This window comes from Manis pentadactyla, chromosome 17 (assembly GCF_030020395.1).
Source record: "Manis pentadactyla isolate mManPen7 chromosome 17, mManPen7.hap1, whole genome shotgun sequence".
Classification (NCBI taxonomy): Eukaryota; Metazoa; Chordata; class Mammalia; order Pholidota; family Manidae; genus Manis; species Manis pentadactyla.
Window position 1 is genome coordinate 18906075 of NC_080035.1, and position 24798 is coordinate 18930872.

Sequence of the window (24798 nt, forward strand, 5' to 3'; positions counted from 1 at the left end):
ACTTAGTTTTGTGACTCTTCTCCATCCTAATTGCCCTCTGAATGGGTTCCAAGATGTCTAAATGCCTTTTAAGTTGTGATTCCCAGAAATGAATGCAATTTGATTTCACCAAATTTTGTGTTTTTCCAGGCAAATGCATCAAAATGTTAACATTTTGATATTATTGAACTAACACCTTGAACTCATTTCAAATATGTTGAGACTGTGATGTCTCATCTTCCATGCTCTCTCTCTCTTAACTGATTGTAGACACTCTGGTACTCCTAAATATGGTAATCTTGAGCATTTATTCAAATTTTTGCCCTGCTTTCAAAAGAAAGGTGTTTTTTGTTATCTAAAGATCTCTAATACTCTGTTTCAAGAACACATCATGGAGCAAGTGGAGTAATGGTCAAGATATATGACAGAAAGTTTAGATACTACATACCCAAATAAAGCACAACATGGCTTAAAAAAAACTATTTTATATAAGTTTTCATTTGGAGAAATAAAAATCATATCACTACTAACAAAGGGGCTTGGTGTGTTGCCAAACTCTTTCTCTTTTACTTTATTCTGTTTTTATATAAATGGCTTCAGGTATGTGTATTAGGATGGGACAGTGGTTTGACTTGATGACTTTATATACAAAAGCTTCAGGTGCACATCCAGATAAATGAACTATATAAGATATCATCCCTGTTTGCAGATGACATGATATTGTACATAAAAATTTCTAAAGAATCCACTACAAAACTACTAGATCTAATATCTGAATTCAGCAAAGTTGCAGAATAGAAAATTAATACACAGAAATCTGTTGCATTCCTATACACTGATGATGAACTAGAAGAAAGAGGAATCAGGAAAATAATTCCATTCACAATTGCATCAAAAGAATAAAATACCTAGGAATAAACCTAACAAAGGAAGTGAAAGACCTATACCCTGAACACTGCAAGACACTCATGAGATAAAGAAGATCCCAGTAAATGGAAACATATCCCATGCTCATGAATAGGAAGAATTAATATTGTCAAAATGGCCACCCTGCCTAATGCAATCTACAGATTCAATGCAATCCCTATCAAAATGCAAACAGCATTCTTCAATGAACTAGAGAAAATAGGTCTAAAATTCATATGGAACCACAAAAGAACCCAAATAGCCAAAGCAATCCTGAGAAGGAAGAATAAAGCATGGAGGATTACACTCCCTGACTTCAAGCTCTACTACGAAGCCACAGTAATCAAGACAATTTGGTACTGGCACAAGAACAGACCCATAGACCAATGGAACAGACTAGAGAGCCTGGATATAAACCCAAGCATGTATGTTCAATTAATATATGATAAAGGATCCATGGATATACAATGGGGAAATGGCAGCCTCTTCAATAACTGGTGTTGGCAAAACTGGACATCTACATACAAGAGAATAAAACTGGATTATTGTCTAATCCCACCCACAAAAGTAAACTCAAAAAGAAAATAACAACCCATATCAAAGTCAAATTTCTCAAAATTCAGTTATAAAAATAAAATCTTAAAAAAATGCCAGATGGGAGAAAGAAAGATATGTCACAGAGAAATGGATAAGAGAATGACATTAAATTTCTTGAGAACAATGTAAATGATAAGAGTGCAAAACAACATCTTTGTGAAGTACTGAGAGAAAGTGAAAACTTAATCAGTTTAGTGTCCGATACACTGCAAAAATATCTTTTAAGAGCGAAGATATTTTTAGAGCTACAAAAAATGAAAGAATTTACTACCAGTGGACTCTCTCTATAAGAAATGTTTAAGGCAATGCTTCAGGCAGAATAAAAATGATACCATGTGGATGTCTGTCTGCACAGTGGAATGGCGAGTACCAGAAATGGCAACTATGAGGGTACATATGCAAATTTTTCTTTTTTTAAGTGATAATTAACTTTTTAAACAAAAACAATAACAATGCAGACTGAGATTTATACCATATGTAAAAGCAAACCATTACAAAAATAGTATGATGGTTGGAAGGAATGAAATAACAGTAAACTCTTATAAGATTCTTACACTATAGATGAACTAGTATAAAATCACCTGAAGGTAGAATGTAATAAAGATTCATACTATAAACCTTAAAAGAAGTCTAAAATTGGGAAACAAAGCACTAGATTAATCCAATGAATGTCTGGGCAAAATTTCAGTGGTGGCTACTGTCTCCCTGCTCTTACTACAGAGTTTCATCAGTGGCCTAAGGCTACAGAGCTGTGTGTTTGTTTGTTTTGCCTTTCTCTTGCAAATTAAGTGCTTTTTTCAGTGTTGGAGATAAGAGAGATGTGTCTGGGAAAAATTGAACGAAATAGGTCTGAAAGGACCTTCGCAGTGGGTGCTCTTTCCTCCCTCATGCAGCACTGAGGGTTCTTAGGATTCTTGCTGAGGCTTCCTATGAACTCCTGGAAGTATCTTGGAGGGTAAGTCTACATGAGGATGCAAATTCCCTTATGTTGTTAAACACCAGATTCTTCACACTATGCACTAGCTCTTACTTGGTCTTAAGCAATTTATTAAACATTTCTTACTCTCCTCATAGACTAGTATGTCTTTTGGAAGTATTCACTTCAACCAAGCATATTCTTGGGTTCTGTTTCTTACTGTAGATGATGATCTCTCTTAATATAATCTTAAACTAACATGTTGATTGTTTGCTCTATGACCACAGTTCTTTAATGTACTCAAGAATATTCAGATATATTCAGATTCTTAGCTATTTTGTTGTTTTAAAAGTTTGAATAATGCTCTTTACAGTTTTTTATGTTTCTGAGCTAATGTCAGAATTTACTTCATGAACTTTAAATCTGTTTTTAGGTGTGTATATTTAGGATTGTTATATTTTATCACAGGAATGTTTCCTTTATCATTATTAAACTCTTTCTTTTTCTTTGGAATATTCCTGTTCTGAGGTCTAATTTGTCTGGTATCAATATAATTACTCAAGACTTTTAAACATTGTGTCTAAGATATAACTTGCACAATCCTTTCATTTTAAATTATGTCTTCATATTTAAAGTGTATTTTTTACAGACAGCATAGAGTTGAGTCTCACTTCTGTTATCCAAACTTGGCCATCTCTTCTTATAATTGGTGTGTTTAGACTGCGGTTATTTAAAATAATCATTGGCATTATTGGCAAAATCTACCATCTTGCTAACTGTTTTGTCTTCCTTATTCTATTCTTTGATTTTTTTCCTCTATTGTACTATTTACTATTAATTTATGATTTTTGTGAGTTAACTTTATTTCTATTGAATTGTTCATATTGTTTCTACATTCATGCATAAAATTTAATAAATTATTAATGTGGGTAAAATTGCAGTATTTCCAGAATCTTGCGTAGCCTTATTTCATCTCCATATCAATAGGTGTTTCCAAGGGGTGAAGAGAAGTAGTCCTTCTCCACAACAACGGGTAATTACATGGGCCAGGGAGGGCCTATCTGGACACAAAGGTTTGATGGGGTCCATTTTTGCTGCAGCTATGTGGCAAGAGACACGGAAAAGCAGAAGTAGATGTCTATTTCTGACCAATAAATGGGTTTCTCGCACTTTATTTCTACCTTTGACTGATAATAGTTTCAAAGGTATTCTACCCAGGGATTTTTCACTGGAGTTACAATAACCTACTTTCAAATAATTTTATATGGCCTCATATGTACTTTAAGGGACTGGCATTAGTCTGTTCTGAATTTCTCTTCTTTTTCCCATGCATGTTAGGAGATTTATTTATTTATTTATTTATTTATTTATTTATTTATTTATTTGTATTAAGATATCATTGAAATACAATCACATGAGCATAACTGTGGTTACTAGATTCCTCCATTATCAAGTCCCCGCCACATACCCCATTACAGTCACTGTGCATCAGTATAGTAAGATGCTATAGAGTCACTACTTGTCTTCTCTGTGCTATACTGCCTTCCCTGTGCCCCCCCTAAATTATGTGTGCTAATCATAATGCTCCTTAATCCCCTTATCCCTCCCTTCCCAACCATCCTCCCCAATCCCTTTCCCTTTGGTAACTGTTAGTCCATTCTTGGGTTCTGTGAGTCTGCTGCTGTTTGTTCCTGCAGTTAGCTTTGTTGTTATACTCCGCAGATGAGTGAAATCATCTGGTAATTGTCTTTCTCTGCCTGGCTTATTTCACAGAGCATAATATCCTCTGTCTCCATTAGTAGGATTTGTTCTCTTCTTATGGCTGAATAATATTTCATTGTGTATATGTACCACATCTTTTTATTCATTCATCTAATGATGGATACTCAGGTTGCTTCCACTTCTTGGCTATTGTAAATAGTGCTCTGATAAACATAGGGGTGCATAAGTCTTTTGGAATCTGGGATCCTGTATTCTTAGGGTAAATTCCTAGGAGTGAAATTTTTGGGTCAAGTGGTATTTCTGTTTTAGTTTTTTGAGGACCTTCCATACTGCTTTCCACAATGGTTGAACTATTTTGCATTCTTACCAGTAGTGTAGGTGGGTTCCCCTTTCTCCACATCCTGACCAGCATTTGTTGTTCCTAGTCTTTCTATGTTGGACATCCTAACTGGTGTGAGGTTATATCTCATTTTGGTTTTAATTTGCATTTCCCTGATGATTAGTGATGTGGAGCATCTTTTCATGTGCCTGTTGGCTGAATTTCTTCTTTGGAGAATTATCTGTTCATATCCTCCACCCAATTTTTAATACAGTTATTGGCTTTTTAGTTGTTGAGGCATTTGGGTTCTTGATATATTTTGGATGTTAACCCCTTGCCGGATATGTCATTTGCAAATATATTCTCCCATACTGTAAGATGCGTTTTTGTTCTCCTGATGGTGTCCTTTGCTGTACATAAGCTTTTTTAGCATGATGTACTCCCATTTGTTCATTTTTTATTTTGTTTCCCTTGCCTGAGAAGTGCATTCAGGAAGAAGTTGCTCATGTTTATATTCAAGAGATTTTTTCCTATGTTTTCTTCTAAGAGTTTTATGGTTTATGTGACTTACATTCAGGTCTTTGATCCATTTCAAGTTTACTTTTGTGTATGGGGTTAGACAATATTCCAATTTCGTTCTCTAGCATGTAGCTGTCTAGTTTTGCCAATACCAGTTGTTGAAGGGTCTGTCATTTCCCCATTGTGTATCTATGGATCCTTTATCATATAATAATTGACCATATATGTTTGGGTTAATATCTGGACTCTCTAGTCTGTTCCACTGGTCTCTGGGTCTGTTCTTGGGCCACTACCAAATTATCTTGATTACTCTGGCTTTTTAGTAGGGCATGTAGTTGGGGAGCAAAATCCCCTCAGCTTTATTCTTCCTTCTCAGGATTGCCTTGGCTATTTGGGGTCTTTTGTGGTTCCATATGTATTTTAGAACTAGTTGTTCCAGTTTGTTGAGGAATGCAGTTGATATTTTGACATGGATTACATTGAATCTGTAGATTCCTTTAGGCAGAATAGTCATTTTGACAATATTAATTCTTCCTACCCAAGAGCATGGGGTGAATTTCCATTTTTTAGTGTCCTTTTTAGTTTTTCTCAAGAGTGTCTTGTAGCTTTCAGAGTATAGATCTTTCACTTCCTTTGTTAGGTTTTCCTGATTTATCTTTCTGCTAGGTCATTGTTAGTGTATAGGAATGCAACAGATTTCTGTGTATTAATTATGTATCCTGCAACTTTGCTGAATTCAGATAAAAACTGTAGTAGTTTTTAGGGGATTCTTTAGGGTTTTCTATGTACAACATCTTGTCCTCTGCAAACAGTGACTGTTTAACTCCTTCCTTACCAATCTGGATGCCTTTTATTTATTTGTGTTGCCTGACTGATGTAGCTAAGACCTCTAGTACTATGTTGAATAAAAGTGGGGAAAGGGGGCATCCTTGACTTGCTCACAGTCTTAGAGGCAAAGCTTTCAGCTTTTCATTATTAAGTATTATGCTGGCTGCGGGTTTGTCATATATGGCCTTTACTATGTTGAGGTACTTGCCCTCTACATCTACTTTGTTGAGAGTTTTTATCATGAATGGATGTTAAATTTTGTTAAGTGCTTTTTCAGCATCTCTGGGGATGATCATGTGATTTTTGTGTTACTTTTTATTGATATAGGGGATGATGTTGATGGATTTTTGGATGTTGTACCATCCTTGCATTCCTGGGATGAATCCCACTTGATCATGGTGTGTGATCCTCTTGATTTATTTTTGTATATGGTTTGCTAATATTTTGTTGAGTATTTTTACATCTCTGTGTGTCATGGATATTGGTCTGCAGTTGTCTTTTTTTGTGATGTCTTTCCTGATTTTGGTATTTGAGTGATGCTGGCTTCATTGAGTGAGTTTGGAAGTACTCTGTCCTCTTCTATTTTTTGGAAAAGTGTAAGGAAAATGGGTATTATGGTTTCTTTAAATGTCTGATAAAATTCAACAGTGAATCTATGTGGTATGGGATTTTTGTTCTTGGGTAGGTTGTTTATTACTGATACAATTTCATTGCTGGTAAATGGTCTGTTCAGATTTTCTCTTACTTCATTGGTCAGTCTTGGAAGGTTGTATTTTTCTAGAAAGTTGTCCATTTCTTCTTTGTTATCCAGTTGTTAGCATATAGATTTTCATAGTATTGTCTAATAATTCTTTGTATTTCTGTGGTTGTCCATAGTGATTTTTCCTTTCTCATTTCTAATTCTTTTTATGTGTGTATATTCTTTTTTTTCTTGATAGGTATGACTAGGGGTTTATCTATTTTGTTTATTTTCTCAAAGAAGCAGGTCTTAGTTTCATTAATTTTTTTCTATTGTTTTATTCTTCTCAATTTTATATTTTTTTTCTCTGATGTTTGCTATGTCTCTTCTTCTACTGACTTTGGGCCTCATTTGTTCTTCTTCTTCCAGTTTCAATAATTGTGAATTTAGACTGTTCATTTGGAATTATTCTTCCTTCTTTAAGTAGACCTGGATTGCTATATACTTTCCACTTAGAACTGCCTTAGTTGCATCCCACAGAAGTTGGGGCATTGTGCTGTTGTTTCCATTTGTTTCCATATATTGCTTGATCTCTGTTTTAATTTGGTCACTGATCCATATTCCTTGATTATTTATGAGCATGTCATTAAGCCTCCATGTGTTTGTCAGCCTTTTTGTTTTCTTCATACAATTTATTTCTAGTGTTATACCTCTGTGATCTGAGAAGTTGGTTGGTACAATTTCAATCTTTTGAATTTGCTGCAGCTATTTTGTGGCCCAGTAGGTGGTCTATTCTGGAAAATGTTCCATGTGCACTTGAAAAGAATGTGTATCCTCCTGCTTTTGGATGGACTGTTCTATAGCTGTCTGTTACTTCCATGTGTTCTGATGTGTTGTTAAGTGCCTCTGTGTCCTTACTTATTTTCAGCCTTGTTGATCTGTCCTTTGGAGTGAGTGGTGTGTTGAAGTCTCCTAAAATGAATGCATTGCATTTTGTCTCTCCCTTTAATTCTGTTAGAATTTGTTTCACATATGTATGTGCTCCTGTGTTGGGTGCATAAATATTTATAATGTTTATATCCTCTTGTTGAACTGACCCTTTTATCATTATGTAATGATGTAATGTCCTTCTTTGTCTCTTGTGACTTTCTTTGTTTTGAAGTCTGTTTTGTCTGGTACAAGTACTGCAACTCCTGCTTTTCTCTGTTAGTTGCATGAAATATTTTTTTCCATCCCTTCACTTTTAGTCTGTGTATGTCTTTTATTTTGAAATGAGTCTCTTGTAGGCAACATACAGATGAGTCTTGCTTTTTTATCTATTCTATAACTCTGTGTCTTTTGATTGGTGCACTCTGTCCATTTGCATCTAGGATCACTATCAATAGATAAGCACTTGTTGCCATTGCAGGCTTTGGACTCGTGTTTACGTAAGGTTCAAGACCAAGTTCTTTACTATCTATTAGTCTTCCTTAACTCACTTATTATGCTATTATAAACACAGTCTGATGATTCTTTTATCTCTTCCTTCTTTTTATTCCTCCTCCACTCTTTATATGTTAGGTGTCATATTCTGTACTCTTTGTGTATCCCTTGAATGACTTTGTGGGTAGCTGATTTAATTTTGCCTTTGGTTATTATTTAATTGGTCTACTTCCTTTGCTGTGGTTTTATTTTCTTTGCTGACATCTATTTAGCCTTAGACACACTTCCATCTATAACAGTCTTTTAAAAATACACTGTGTAGATGGTTTGTGAGAGGTAAATTCCCTCAAATTTTGCTTATGTGGGAATTGTTTAATCCCTCCTTAACATTTAAATGATAGTCTTACTGGGTAGAATATTCTTGGTTCGAGTCCCTTCTGTTTCATTCCATTAAATATATCATTCCATTCTCTTCTGGCCTGTAAGGTTTCTGCTGAGAAGTCTTATTATAGCCTGATGGGTTTTCCTTTGTATGTGATCTTTTTTCTCTCTCTCACTGACTTTAATACTCTGTCCTTGTCTTTGATCTTTGCTATTTTAATTCTTACATGTCTTTATGTTGTCCTTTTGGGTCCACTGTGTTGGGAGATCTGTGGACTTCCATGGCCTGAGAATATTTCCTTTCCCATACTGGGGAAGTTTTTAGCAATTATTTCTTCAAAGACACTTTCTATCTCTTTTTCTGTCTCTTGTTCTTCTGGTACATCTATAATGCAAATCTTGTTACATTTGGATCGGTCACACAGTTCTCTTAATATTCTTTTATTCCTAGAGATCCTTTTTTCTCTCTCTGCCTCAGCTTCTCTGTATTCCTGCTCTCTGATTTCTATTCCATTAACAGTCTCCTACACTTCATTTAATCTGCTTTTAAATCCCTCCATTGTTTGTTTCATTTCTCTTATCTCCCTCCTGAGTTAATCTGTTAGCTCTTGAATATTTTTCTGTAGCTCTATCAATATGCTTATGACTTTTATTTTGAATTATTTTTCTGGTATATTGGTAAATTGGTGATTTCAGTCTCACCAAGCCCTCCTTCTGGTGTTTGAAGGATTTTGGATTGAACAAGGTTCTTCTGCCTTTCATAGTCCTGGAGCAATGGGAGTGTTCACCAATGAATGGTGTGTGTATCAGCTGGGAGGACAAAGTCCTTCCTACTTGCTGGTCACCATGCCTGGATCCACTGTTTGTGCCAGTTATCCAGACTCAGGGAATGATCTCTGGGTTAATCCCCTAAACTGCCATGGGCGGGGCAGCCCTCAGGACGGCCTAGGGTGCTAGTGGGGATCCCAGGTGAGCAGCGCAGGTTCTGCCACAAGAACAAAGCCTCTTCAGGGCTCCCAGTCTTAGGGCTGGTCTCTGCTCTCTCTTCTGGTCAACTGCTCACAGGGAGCATCCTCTGGGTCTGGGCCATTTAGTAGCACACAGGGAGAAGCCTCTGTGCTAAGTTGTGTAGTCGCTATAGGTGGGGCTGCCCTCTGGCTGGTCTGCAGCAATGCCGGCGACAACCCTCTTTCCTCTGGTACATATCACTGACCCCAATAAGCATTGGAATTCTCACTTAAGAGACTAGTGGAGAGGGAGCTACACTGCTGTAAATTTGCACTCAATTCACCCAGTGTAGGCATTGGTGCCATGCCACTCTGTGACCTTTGAGTCCAGTCTTGCAGCCACCCCATGATGAGATAGGTGGTTGTTACCTTAGTTGGAACTGTTCTGTTGATAGGCTTCATAGCCAGCAAGGCATGGTACACAGCAGCCAGTTGCTTCTCTATCAAGGTGCACCGGACCTCCATTCCTTTCCATACTTTTGACCAGAATCCAATAGGTTGGCATGTCTGTTCAAGCTGCTACCAAAGGCCCCATCCATAATGATGTTCAGTTACATGAACATCTTGCTCATAGGGCCTTGGAAAGTCCATCACAGTCAAGGCCTGTATGGCCTTGACTTCTCTCTTAGCAGCAGCAGTGAAAGCACCTGCATGTGTTTCATCCCAGTCCCACCTATTACCCTTTCATACCAACCAGTATAAGGGCTTTACAATTTGTGCTAAGTTTGTGATAAACACTCTCCAGGAGCCCCAAAAGACCCCAAAACTCTTGAAATACTACCACAGTGGTGGGGGTAAGAAAGCCTGGACCTTGTTTATGACTATTTCAGGAAAAACTTCAGTTTTATCTGACCAGACAACCCCCAAGATCTTTACAAACAAACCAGGTCCCTGAACCTTGGTGCTGTTCACAGCCCATCCTTTTTTCTGTAGATGTTGCAGCAGTCTGGGAACTGCCCCTTCTAAATTCAACGGAATCACATGTGAGCATAATAACAACAATGTAGTAATATAGCTGCACCATTTGTGGTTTCTTCCATGTGGCCAGGTCCTGGGCTATAAGTCCATGACAAATGGTGGGACTATGGAGGTATCCTTGTGGAAGGACAGTGAATGTCCACTGCCAGCCTTCCCACATGAAGGCAAACTGTTCCTGACATTCTTGTGCTAAGTCAATAGAGAAGAAAGACCTAACAAGGTCCACAACATAATGATATGCTCCTATTGCATATAGAGTGTGTCCATAAGTGATTCTATGGAGGGACAGCAGCATAAAAAGAGGGTGTGAATTTATTCAGTTCTCTGTAGTCCACAGTCATACACCAGGAGCCATCTGGCTTTTTCACTGGCCACACTGGGGAATTAAAAGGACTTTGAGTTGGCTTTATGATGCCCACCTTCTCCAACTCCTGTAGAGTTTCTCCAATTTTCTTGTGACCCCAAGGCAATTTATACTGCTTAATATTTGTCACTCTCTAAGGTACAGTCAGAGCTACAGGTGGGTACATTTTTTTTTGCCTTTAATGAATCTACCCTCTGTCTGAACTCACCTTCAGTGGTCTGTAACCACAGACCCCAAATATATTTTGGGATGGGAGAAATGTACACAGTATACTTCTTTGGGGATAAACGCCCTATCTCCAATGGGATTTGGGCTTTCTTCACTCTAATTGCCTTACCCCCCATAGCCATATATCACAGCAGGGGTCCTGGGAAAACACTCAGGGTTGCCAGAAATTAGGGAACATTCAGCTCCTGTGTCCACCAGTGCCAGGACATATTGCACATTCATGGGGAACCAGAGAATTGCTAATTCTACATGTGGCCTCTGTTCCCCATCATGTCCCCCAAGATGAGGGCCTTGACCCTCCCCTTAGTTGAACCACAACACTCAGTCGTGGTCCTGTGGGGGTGAGGGCTTAGGTGGAGCCTAAGTGCTGTCCTCTAGGAAGTCTTGCAGGGATACTGGCCAGACATAGGGTTTTGTCTCCAGCTTCCATATCCTGGACCTTGGTGCCTAGAGCTGTTGCTCTAGCTTTAATTTGTGCCACAGTTCTAACAAGATCCTTTTGGGCTTCCCATCAAGTGTTTCTTTCACTACCACAGCCTTTATCAAATCAACCCACATCTGGATCCTTGGGACCTTCACATGGCCCTTTGCACCTCTCTTTTCAGTTGTAGCCCATACATCCTTCTGTGCTCTTATTGTTTCAAACTCCCCAGATCTGCTAAAGTGCAATAGCCCCTCTTATGGGTTGCTCTTTGTGGGGGGCAAGAATAGTCACTAGGGACCCAAAGAGAGATGGGGAGCTGTAGGAGGCACCAGATTTCTCATTCCTATGGTGAACAACTCCTCACTGGTGCCCTGTGGGTCCATATTATTGATATTTTTTATGCCCAACTACCATAACACCTGCTGTAGCTCTGCATATATTTTCCAGTTAGTGCATAAGTATGGTAAATCACCCTGATTAGGCCAAAGTGCCCTGATCGCTGCTGTCAGCCAATCCAGAAGTGCCCAATTCCCTGAAGTGTGATGGGTGTTTTGCAACCACTGCCAGTGGGAAGGGTGAGTCATCAGGGAAACCAGTCTACCCATTTCATAACCTGACATAACAATGTTTTCCATCCTCATATCCCAGAGATGTAAAAGCCATGTAGGCAGAGATTCTAATGTCTTCTGCCAATACCAGCTGATCATGGCCATCAGCTCATCCTGGGTATGAGGGCAGAGATGGAGTGCTTCACAACCTGGGGTGGGGCGGCTCCTTCCCTGATGAGCTGTGGTTATTGCTTTTTTACTTTCTTAATTTTAACTGGGTGGGCTTTTAATACAGGAGAGGCTGGTGCCTCAGGCTGTGGCCTCAACAACAGAGCAACCTTCAACCACACCCTCTAATCCTCTCTCAACATCTACTCTACCATCTCTGCAGCTGAAGGCACTGCTCTTTCCTCCCCTTCCCCCATAGCCTCCTGCAGCATGGATTCTCCAGCTGCCTCCTCACTCACTGTTAGTGCATCTTCCAGGAGCATGAGCCATCTTCTCAATAACTATTTCTCTGTCTTAAGGGCATCCCATAAGACATCACCCAGCTCCTCCAAGTGATGCCAAAGTATGTCTCTCTCCTGCTGAAGTCTCTCTCTGTCCTCAAAAACCCTCTCTCTCTCCATAGTAACACTTTCCACTATCTCAAGGACAGAGATCCTATAATCCCAGCTGCTACTCAGCTACTCAGGGCCTCGAAGCAGCTTTCCAACTCACAGAGGGCTGATTCTCTAGCTTCCAGCGTCTCCACCCTTCCCAATTCTGGAATAAGCCCCACCCTTTTAGGAGGTACTTAACCCCAGACCAGTTCCCCACTAGGGGCTCCCCATTGGATGCCCCACACATAGAGGAATCCTGAGTGAAGCCTAACCCTCTACCACTGCAGCCAGTGGGGACTCCCCACAATGCACGTAGGGGGTTCCAGGCATCTTCCCACCATCTCTAGAGGCAGCCTGTCCAAGGGTTGCACCCATGTAGACAGATTTCAGGTTCAGCAGTCCTGCTGAATACTGCCAAATGTAACTCCAGGGGGAAATCCCAGGGCAAAATACCTTTGAAACTGAAATTAAAGGGAGAAATGAAGTGGAGAAACCTGTTTATTTCTTACAAGCAGTTGTCCCACATCTCTCTTGACTCAGCTGCAAAAGAGTGAGCTCCACCCAGATAAGCCCTCACTCACCCAGGTAATCACCTATTGATATGGAGATGGACTACTTCTCTCCACCCCTTGGAAACACCTATCGATACAGAGATACACTAAAACCAGGTGAGAGATTCTGGAAATACTGTAATTTTATCCACACTTGGGAATATTGTTTTACCTTTCCAACTTCTCTATGATTCCACTTACATTAAACATTTTTATATAATTTCACAACTTTTCAGTGTTTTGTTTTTTTTAAAACTATTTTTTTCTATTTGTATTTCTTTTAAACAATTTCTTTTGACTTATTTTCAATATGTCTGACATTCCCTTAGGTCTGTTGATTCTAGTGATAAGCTAATTTCCTTTTCATTTTGAGCATTTCCATTGACTTTTTATCATACTTTTCATATCTTTGCTCTAATTACCCATTTGATCCTGCATGCTATCAGCATTTTTCATCTGTCTTTAACATTTATAATTCATTATTTCAGATTCTTTCTCTGGTGATTCTAGCATCCATGTCATATCTGACTGTGTTTTGTGTATTTTTTTAATTCTTTGAAAAAAGGCATTGAGTTGTCTTTTCTTACCACTTCATAATTTTTGTCTGATAGCCAGAAAGGTAGTATAGGAAGATATTTTTTACGTACATGCTTTTGTGTAGGTAAATATATTTTTGACTGCTTGGATATGAACAAATCCTTCCCTTTAGCAGCAATGTTTTAGTCAGAAGTTGAGCTGGGTTTGTGTGAGTGTTGGGGGTTTGTTTATTTGTTTGTTTTCATTGTTATGGTAAACTTCATGACACCATAGGCTTTAAATTCCTTTATAAATCTGTGTTTAGGATGGAGGCTTGTTGAAAAAGTTTTCCTCAATTACTACTCCACCCTTAACTTTGGGTCTCTCATTGGTCCTGCACCGTACAGATGGGTGTTCTCCCAGAAGAATTCTGTTGTATACTGTTGCTTAGTTTGTCAGCTGATGATGGGACAGGAATAGAGGATAGGAGTGTTTTCTGCAGTTTTTATTAAACTCCAATTTTAAGCAGGAACTGTGTCAGTAGGTCTCAGGAAAGCGGCCTTCTGAATATCAGTGATCTTACCCTCGCCTGACAGTAGTTAAGGATTCAACACATATTCTTGAACTCCCACCCTCCACTAGACATTCCTTTCTCTTCCTTTCATACAGTCATAATATAATTCCCACTATGCTAAAAGGATAGCATATTTATTGTTCTTCTCCCCTTAGTTTAAAGCTTTTTTCATAACTGGGGGATGAGGAGGGAGATCTGGATGAGTTGGTTCCATGTCTTTCTGAGAGCAGCTGTTGTGCTCATCCATAAGGTCTATACTATGATAGATACTTTCTCAGGGTTCTTCTTAAACTGTGTGTGTGTGTGTGTGTGCACACATGTATGTTTATATAATTTTTAGTTCACATTCAGAAATACAGCTTTGCTGTAGGTACAGTTTGCTGTAGACTTCTTTAAAATAATATAGTGAGTTCATTTTGCTTTGTTTATTTGGTTTTATTCTAAAGGAGGATTGGTGTCTATACTATTTTCTCTTTTACAAATTGACATTATTGTTTCCAATTAAATAAATTATATTTTCCTTACTCATCTTATTGCTGTTTTAGTTTTTTGATGACCTAAGCTTGTTGTAATCATCAATTTTGCCTCTCTCTACTTTCAAGTATCCCTAATCAATTTGATCAGTAAAGAGCATCAATAATGTCCAATAAGTTTTTTTACAGCTGAGTCCTCTGTTGGGCCTCTGACCTTGAAATTCTTCTGAACCTATTTCTTTGTTTATAAACTGGGAAAACTCTCCTATGACTTGGTGGATGAACAAATTAATAATGCATCCAAAACACTTAATATGGTATTTAACATCTAATAGATACATAATGTTTTTGGAATTTTATGTTTCAGGTCTTACATTCAAATCTTTAATCCATTTTGCATTGCTTTTTGTGCATGGTGTAATATAGGACTTTAGTCTCATTCTTTTTCATGTGGCTGCCCAGGTTCCCAATGTTATTTCTTGAAGAGGCTATTCTTTCCCCATTGTATATTCTTTGGCTTCTTTGTCATAAATTAATGAACTGTATATGCATGGATTTATATCTGGTATTTCTACCATATCCATTGATTTATGTGTCTGTTTTTATGCCTGTAAGTAGTTTTGATGTCACTATGCAGGGAGTGGAGTTAACAGAATGTCCCAAACTTTCTTATTGATTTTGATGTGGGCATTTTCTCATTGCTTGATGTGTAGCTGTTCAGCTAGTTTCTGGATTTCTTTCAAAGAGAATTGCTCCATGTGCAGCTATAAATTTGATATGTTGATGGGAAGAGTTGTTTGGTTTAGGAGCCTCCAATATCAACATCTTGGACAAGAACCAGACAGTCTTTCTTTGTATATTCCAATTATACTTTTTAAAGTTTGCTAGTATTATTGATCCACAATAAATGAAGCAATCTGACTCTTTAAGTTTTATTATTTCAAGTTGATTTTCATTTTCCATAATTTGATGTTGGTTAATTCCCACAGAGAAGAAGTTGAAATACAGCCATGTATTCCATTCTTAGTTTTCTTTAGAGTCTCCTGGAATGAGATTTTTTAATCATAAAACTACCCAACTAACTGGATTATTCTGAGTAGTATACTTAGACAATGCACATAGAACAACTATGAAAATATAAAGAGAAATATTATTTTATTATCTTCAGTTTTACTCTAAGATTTTAACGATAAAAAGGGAATACTTATTTTCAATTAGTGTCCATGGTTATGTTCCTATCTATATGATTTTTAACAAGGTTTGGTCATGTTTTTAGTAAAACTATTTTCCATCTGAATACAGTCAAATGCCTCTGAAATTACCTTTAGTAGTAGTGCTAAATAAAAATATTAAGTGAAGTTGCATAAAATAGCTCCTGCTATTATTTCAACATTAAATGGCTTTTCTTTGTTCACCAATAAAAATACCTATTTTTCCATTATTGCTTAAGTGTTCCAAGCTACAGCAAATTCTCTCATATTAATGACAAACAAACAAAATGAGGAAATAAAGAGGCATGTTTGCTTTCAGTTCCCTGGAGTAGAAAATAAGGTATCTGTGAGCAGGTTGTTAAGTGAAGATATCTAAAACAATATTGCAAAATAAATAATTTCTGATGGAACCAATTCAATTCTCATTATTAAGATGCTAAATGCTTTCAAATTTTACACAAACACACACATACATAATTTTTGAAGAAGTTGATAATTATTCAATTTATTACTCATAATTATGAACAATTTATGTCCCTTCTCTTCCTAGTTCTCCTATGTAAAATAGAGATAGTGGATAAGAGTATTTTTTATTTATTGCAACATAAAATCCTATGATTTTCTTTGAGTGTTATTTTACCAAAAAATACACACTAATTTCAGTTCAAGCCAAAAAAAAAGAAACCTGCTGTCAAAAAATTTGGTGAAATTAAACATAAGTCCAATTTCATGTTGCATTTGAGCACTGCACAATTTTTATTTAATCCATATTAGCTGTTTAAAAAAACTAAGAATTTCTGTTACTCTGTTTGCCATCATTTTTATGTTCTGTAACATAACCTGCTAAAGAGCACCCAGGAAAAGAAACAATCAGAGCTCCTCAGTATGCATCACACATGCAGAGGAGATTGCAACTAGAGGGCTCATGAGTCTTGATTTTACTCATTCTTATTAAATATTACTGTATTAAGAAAAAATGTTCAAAAATACACAATAAAATAAACTCTGAAGCTATAGAATGCAGGTGTTAAGGAATTACTGCTATAATGAGCCAGACATGTTGTTTTTACTTGCAATTTAAAAAAAAGTCTGTGAATCTATGATTAGTAACAATATATAAGATGACAACTGGTAATTCAAGCACTTCTGTTGTGTTGCCAAGTAATCTGATGAACATTGAAAGGAAAACCCAGTACATGTTTATAGAGAAAGAAAATACAAAGCTGTGAAGTTTCTCAAAAATGTCATAAATTTCCCCTTACATATGGCAAATAGGATGCTTAGGTTTGCCAGTATATTTTTTCAGAAGTAGTACTTGTATTCTATTAACTAAATTAAAAATGGTCAAACATTCAACAATAAAATGGAGTGGAGGCCACTGCTGATGAAGAGAGCACCAAAGATATGGAAATTTTAAAAAACAGATGCAGATAATTATTATTTTAGCAGAAAAGGTACAAGTGATGGATAGTTGGGTGGGGAGGAAGCTTTTTGCTTCAGACTTCCAAAAATTCTAAGAAATTGGCATCACCACTGATATTAAAATATAGAATAAGTGGTGGGATGCAAAGAGGAGGATTTTCTGAAAGTTTATACAAGTAGCACATATTCACTCTAGGCATCTATCCCCAAGGCATTAAGTGCAATTAATTCAGGTTCCCCACCCTGACAGGAGATTCTGTTATTCTTAATAAAATATGAACAAACTTAAATCTAGTCTTAAGATCTTAGGCACAGTGGAGAGCTAGCATGAGTCCCTTTGCTGAATAGAAGAGGTCTGGATATAGTGTGAATGATGAGAACCACTGGCCTGGCCATTCCTCTTTAGCTCCTAGAAACCCGGTATTGTGATCAGTTCTATCAATAAAAAAGGTATAAAAGGCATAGAGATGGATAAACAAAGTATAAAAATCATTGCTTGCTCCAAGGGATGAACAATGATGTCAAGTCCCAAATCATCATAATAAAGTTATTCTATTATTATGTATTTTAAGATTGCCATCGTAAATATGCAGCTCCATTCCAGTGAAAATACTAGAGGTGGAAATGTTGACCACTGAGCTGTAGTAATCAAGGGGAAAAGAATTTGGTCCAAGGACATCTCTTTGCCATTATAATCCCACTAGTGCAATATTACTTTATGAGTATGTAAATAATTTCTAAAAATTATGTAAAATTTATATAGAAGTTTATAAAATGAATAAGTTTTATAAAGCAACTCCTGTATTCTGTGTTCAACATAAAGAAAAAATGACTTGGCATCAAACAGGAAAGGACTGGAATTCTACTTATATAGAGAGGTATATGTAGCTACACTGTATTTATTGGTGATATAGAACAGTTATTTTGACAATGCCAAATGCTGTTGAGGGTGCATAACAACTGGAACTCTCATTCATCGTTGGTGGGAATGCGAAATCATACTCTCACTTTGGGAGACATTTTGGCAGAACCTTACAAAACTAAGCATATTCTTTCAATAAGGTCCAACCATTTTCTTGTATTTACCTGAAGGAGTTGAAAAGTTATGTCCATTTGAAAACTTGCACATGGATGTTCAAAGCAGTTTTGTTCATAATTGGTAAAACTTGGAAGCATTGAAGATATCTTTCAATGAGCAAATGAATAAACCATGGTACATCCAGACAATGGAATATACTTACTACTAAAAATAAATGAGCTTATTGAGCAACAAAAAGACATGGGGGGAATTTAAATACATATTACTAAATGAAAGAAGTCAATCAGAAGAGGCTGAATACTGTATGTTTCCAACAACATGACATTTAGAAAAGACAAAACTATGGAAACTCAAAAGATCATAGTTGCCAGGAACTGAAAGGATTGGGATGGATGAATAGGTAAGGTGCAGAAGTTTTTAGGGCCGTGAACATACTGTATCATACCATAATGATTGATACATATCATTATGCATTTGTCTAAACTTATAGCATGTACAACAGTAGAAGTGAACTCTAATGTAAACAGTGGACTTTGGGTGATTATAAAGTGTTAATGTAGGGTCATCAAATTAACACTGTATTGCTTTTGTCCCCACCATGTTGAAATGGGGGAGGCTAGGCATGTGTCTACGCAGGAAGTTTATGGAAGTTCTCTGTACTTGCCCCTTCAAATCTCCTACTTTCATGGAGCCTAAGATCAGTCAGAGGTGAAAGGTTAGTCTTCTCAGCTGTTTTCTAAGTATGCATCCAATCCTGGGCATGCATGTGGTCTTCTATATTTCTTTATATAAGTGAGATGTTTTCAGAGCCCTTATTGCTCCATGGGTCTCCTTCCCCATTCTCTTCCTTCCCAAAAGACATACTTTTTTGCCTGTCTGCTGCTCATCTCATCTATTATCTATATGGCTGGACTTGTATATTTTCCTTTAATGCATTCAACGTATGCTACCCAGGAGGATTCTTTATCCCTGAAAATGCTTTGAAGTTGGGAAAGCTAAGGCAAGCCAGCCCCAGAGCTATACCCCAGGAAGTCATCAGGCCGATCAAAATCCACAACTGCAATTCTTTGAGTAAAAGGTCCTGTTGTCCCCTTCACAAGCTGTACCAGGAACATGTACACCATCCTCATGGCCATCACCAAGCTGGGGAGTGAAAGATAATAGACAGTTAAGTAAAAATGCAACAGTGCTTTCTTATGGAAATTTAGCAGCTTGTCTCTTTATTAAGCAATCCCCTGGTTGGTGTAAGATTTTGATTATATTATAGAGCTCAAAATAAGTTTATTCTGATAAGTTTTTGCCAGCCTGATTGTTGTATGAGTGGAAGGACTGAGATTTAGAATTCTGTACTCTGCCATTTCGGGGGACACTGTCAGCAAACTGTGTATTTTCTGTTCTCAAAATCTACCTTTAATAGTTACCATATTTTTACTACAAAGAAAATCATACTGGGTTTCTAGTTGGAATTTATTCCTTCAGACACTGAACTTTAAAAAAGCTTTTGTAGTTTAAAAAATACCATATAGATAATCAAATCACAATGAGCAAATATTTCAGTCATCTTGAATCTGCCTATAACCATGCAAAGAGCAAATCACAGTACAATCATGACCTGAATATTTGGAATAGGTATGCAAACAATCCATATCTTTATAAAGAAGGATAATTTTAGGGAAGATATATATATATATATATATATATGTGTGTGTGTGTGTGTGTGTGTGTGTACTGAAAATAGAGCATTGTGTCCACAAGTGGAATGTCTACTTGGTTAACCTTAATATACTAGAAAAAAATTTCACAATATGGATGGAAAGCATTTTGTATTTATATGGCTAATGTCACAAAGTAGCAGGAACTAACAGAGGTTTTAGTAGTTAATTTTCTTTTAGTTATTTCCCATCTCATTCTGTTGTTAATGAAGATAAGCATATGCTGTTACAACACAACTGGAGGCTGATTGGAAATCTCTTAAGTATTTTAGAATATTTTGATTGCATTAATTGCATGCTTATGCTAGGTAGTCGTTTAATTTTTTCATTCGTAAATGTTCTTTTAGACACACACACACACACACACACAGCATATGTGTCTGTGATTTCAAGTGTCTTGACTTTACATTGAATGTGATCTTCCTATTTTGAGGAAATCAAGGTGGACTCTTCAATTTACTTGGGCTCATAGGAGGAAATGTCCTTGTCTCTCTGTCCCTCCCTCTGTTCTTCTACCCTACCCCTCACCTCACCTTTCTCTATTTTTTGTGAGTGTGTTTTGTTTTTTCTAGTCAGGGAACTTGAGTAGGAAAGTGGAGATTGGGTGAGATAGACTAAGGGCAATGTTCACATTCATTCAAAATTTTATTTTATTCCTTCTTTTCACCTGGATATCTCTTTAAGAATTCTTTCCTCATGCTGCCTTCTTCCTGAGACAGAAAAAAGGAAACAGAATATATCAAATGGCATGTTCAGTTCTTTAACACATAGAAAAATTGAAAATTTTTTGGAAGCCTTAGAAAATTGTTTGGAAGTAGCCACAGATATACAGCATACCTGTGAGAAGTAGAGTGTTTTCTATTTCCTTCCAGAGGTAGATATTAAGGTCTACTGTTAGATTTCTACAGTTCCCAATACTGCCTACACCTCCACCCTTTCCAGAAGCAGGATAGCTCAGTAGATCTATATACCCTTATCTTTGTACAAAATATGGGAAAATAACTCCCAAAGACAGTGTGGAAAGGACTAAAGTGGGGATATTGAGAGCTTTCTGTCAGTGCAATTTTTTTACCTTACCTGCATAAACTTTTGCTCCAGTTGTTATATTTGAGAATCACTGAGAAATAATTTAATTTAATAATTATTTTTTTAATTTTAGAAAATATCTTTGAAATAATGCATTTAATATAAAATTTAGATATATTGTCTGTATAAATATTTAATATAAAAGTGCTCTTCTCATAATCCACCATTCCTGTTCCTTTAGCAGTTTATAGTGGTGGTTGGTGTTTAAGTCCAGAATTGAAAACAATATATTTATGTTAATAAATACAGGTGTTTCCATTTTAGATCTTGATGTCATAGAGGTATGGATGAAATTTTACTCCAACCAAATCTTGCCTGTTTATTATAATGCAATTTTTGTTTAAATCCATTTTCTAAATTTGTGTCTTTATGATTATTTAGATATTATGCAAAATGGAGACATGCATCATTTTCTGATAGATTTTCTTTGTTCTTTAATTTTTTTCTTTTTTCTAATATTTGCCTAATTTTTATTACTTTTATTATTCATCTTTAAATTATCATCAAGCTCCCTGTCCAAAGGCTACATCTCCTGAAAATAATTTTGAAATGCACTCTTTGAGTCCACACTGTGTGCTTTCCAGACCTGTTGCTCAGTGCACTTCTGAAAACTCCTCTTTAGCATCCTCATGGGGGCCTCTGCCCCTCTCTCCGCTGCTGTGAACCTAGATCCCAGTACGTATGGCATCCTTTGCTCTGCTTTACTACCATTTGTAGGTTATTTTTTGGTAACTTTCTGAGACTGTATAGAGTATTTACATACCAGGGAATACACTTATTTAACATTCACACTTGTCTGATTATATGACTAGTATAGAATTCTAGCATAGAAAATAATTGCATTCAGAATTTTGAATTCCTTGGTTCTTTATTATTTGGATTCTAGGAATGTTTTCAGTCTTTGAAGCTATAATTCTCAATCATTTAAGTCTCTCTCTGTGTGCAAGTGGTGATTTTTCTCTGGATACTTTCAGAATATTCTCTTTTAACTCTGGCATTTCAAATCTCACAATTTTATAATGATATGTCTTGGTATAAAATTTTCAGAATTCCTTTGTGTTGGATGCCCAGTAAACCTTTTCAGTCTAATTGCCCTTCAACATGTGGAAATTTTATTATGCTGTTGATAATTTCTTCCCCTTAACTTTCTCTTTTTCAATATTTTGGTGATTCCTTTTCTTCAGCTGTTGTACTTCTTGTCTTAATATTTAATATCTACATTAGTATATAACTTTTTGTTTCAATGTGCAATTTTAAAACAAATTTTATTGGCTCTGTATCCAACAATTCCAATGCTTGTTTAGTTTTTTTTATAACTTATTTCCATCACCCCACAGGTCCTTTCTTATTTTGTAAAAGAGTCACACTGCACATTCTTATGTCAATAAAGTTGTATCCTCTCTATCAATCTGAGTCAATTTTTTTCTTAGGCAATTTCTTAGGGTTTTGTTACTTTATTTTCCTGTTTGTCTGCTTTATTCTTTCTTTTATTATAGAGGCTTTCCTCAAATATGTATTGGACCTAGTGGTTTGTTTACACTTAAGATATGTCTCTGAGGAAATGAAGGAAAGCTCTTTTGTGGCTAGACTGGGAGTGATGAGCATTGCTATTACTTGATCATGTGGGGACCAAGTATTTTCATTTAAGGAAAATTAGCTGCCATTAACAATTTGAAATAGTATGTTTCTAAAAAAGAGTTCTCCCTAACCTCCTATGTGGGCTTAAAGAGACTTTCCTCATTATCAGAACTGTGGCGTGTGTGGGAAATACTTCCTGGCATACTTGTTGGCATATGCTTACTTATCATGTAATCTCCTTGTTCTCATGGATGTCCTTGACTTCATCTGTGCTTCCAGCTCCCAGATTCTCTGAATTAACCTTCCCAGGAAGAATAAACTTCCATTCCTGTACCAGGGTGGCAGTGTTTTGATTTCCTGTGGTTACTGTGACATATTATGCAAACTTGATGACTTATAACAACAAAAACTCACTCTCTCACAGTTCAGGATGCAGCAGTGTGAAATCAAGGTGACAGCGGAATCGCGATCCTTCCAGAGGGTCTAGAGGAGAGAATCCATTGATTGTCACTTTCAGGGTTTGGTGGCCCTCATTCTTTTTAGACGGTGGCTGTACCACCCCTCTGCCTCCATTTTCCCGTTACCATCTTCTCTTTTATCAGTTTTCTTTTTTTTTATTTTTCTATATCTGCCTCCACCTTTTTTTTTTATAAGGCTGCTTATCATTGAGTTTAAAGTTCACTCTAGTAATCCAGAATGATCTCCTCATCTCTAGACCCTTTATTTATATTTGCAAAGATCCCTTTTCCACATAAGGTCACATTTCCATGTTCCAGTAGTTAGGATGTCAGCATATATTTTGGGAGGCAGATTTTCTGCCCACTACAGATGGATAGCTCCATGACTGTACACTTTTATGGGTAGGACCCAAGATTTGTTTTCCTTGTACAGATTTTATACCCATCTTTTCACTTTCAGTGCTGCACCAAGCCTTTGCTTATAGAGGTACTTTCTTCCTTTCATTCCTCAGAGTATTCTGGGTTCTAGGCCATGAATTGTTTACTATTATTTTTTGTCCCTGAGGTACATTCTCACCTACTTGTGTTATGATAATTAGTTATCCTCTTCAACCTGCTCTCCAGCTTCTAGAATATATTTACCCTCTCTCAGCTATTGTCTTTTTCTGATTTCTGTGTCATTGTGTTCAATGACTAATAAATGGCCTTTATGAACAATTTTAAGAAAGGCTTAGCAGAGAGGTAGAGAAATAGAGGGTCATGTACACTGTACTTTTTGTGTTTAACTAGAAGTATTACAACTTATTTCACATAATCATAAACGTGTCTTTCTTGATAACACTGACCTAGATTTTTAAGTTTCAAAATACCAGAATTTCTAATTTCAGCTACATTTGAAACATGGGAGTAATGGTATACAACTTTTTAATCTCCATTTATTAGTGAAGTACCACAAAGTGGATTTTGTTTTGCTAATTACTATCCACAGACACTAAATCCTCTATAGCATATAAATGCCTTGTAAAGATTATGAGTGCCCTTCCTTTAAAGCTGTTTTTCATTCCCTGAATACATTTGGCAAATTTACTATTTCATGAATCAGCAAGCTTTGACCCTGCGAATAAAATAATTAAAAGAAGGATTGTACAAATCACCAGTCATAATTAATGTTTTCTAAAAACCAAGGAGATCTGAAAATATTTGTCAGTCCAAATCCACCTAATGCATTTATATGAGTAGCTTAGGTTATATATGCTGCCTCCTAATTCACCACAGTGATTTTTATTTGTTTTCTCAAGTACTTTAGTAGTTTAAAAATGATCCATCAATTCACCATTTAACAGTTGCTTACATGTGGTCAACTTATTGACCAAAATGAACTGTCTGTATTCTATTAAGCCAACTAATTAAATAATAGCTAAAAGTAAAATATTAATAAAAAAATTAGCGGAATGTAAATTAAAAGACTGCAGTAACATACAGAATTCATAATAGACTAGTGATCAGAATAAGTGTATACTGAGCACTGTTCATGTGATACTGACCAAGTCAATCTACCTTCTGGGTTCCAGTCTCTCTATTTCTAAAAGAAGAACACTTACTCACCATTTTATGTCAGAGTCTAGCATATGGTACATATTCAAAATGTTTGAATAAACACATTGTTGGCTGGAAAGATTAAATTGTGTGGGAATGAAAGAATAAAATATGCATTTTAAAGGTTTACTGAAAAGTCAAAATCCCTGAGGAGAATTTTTGC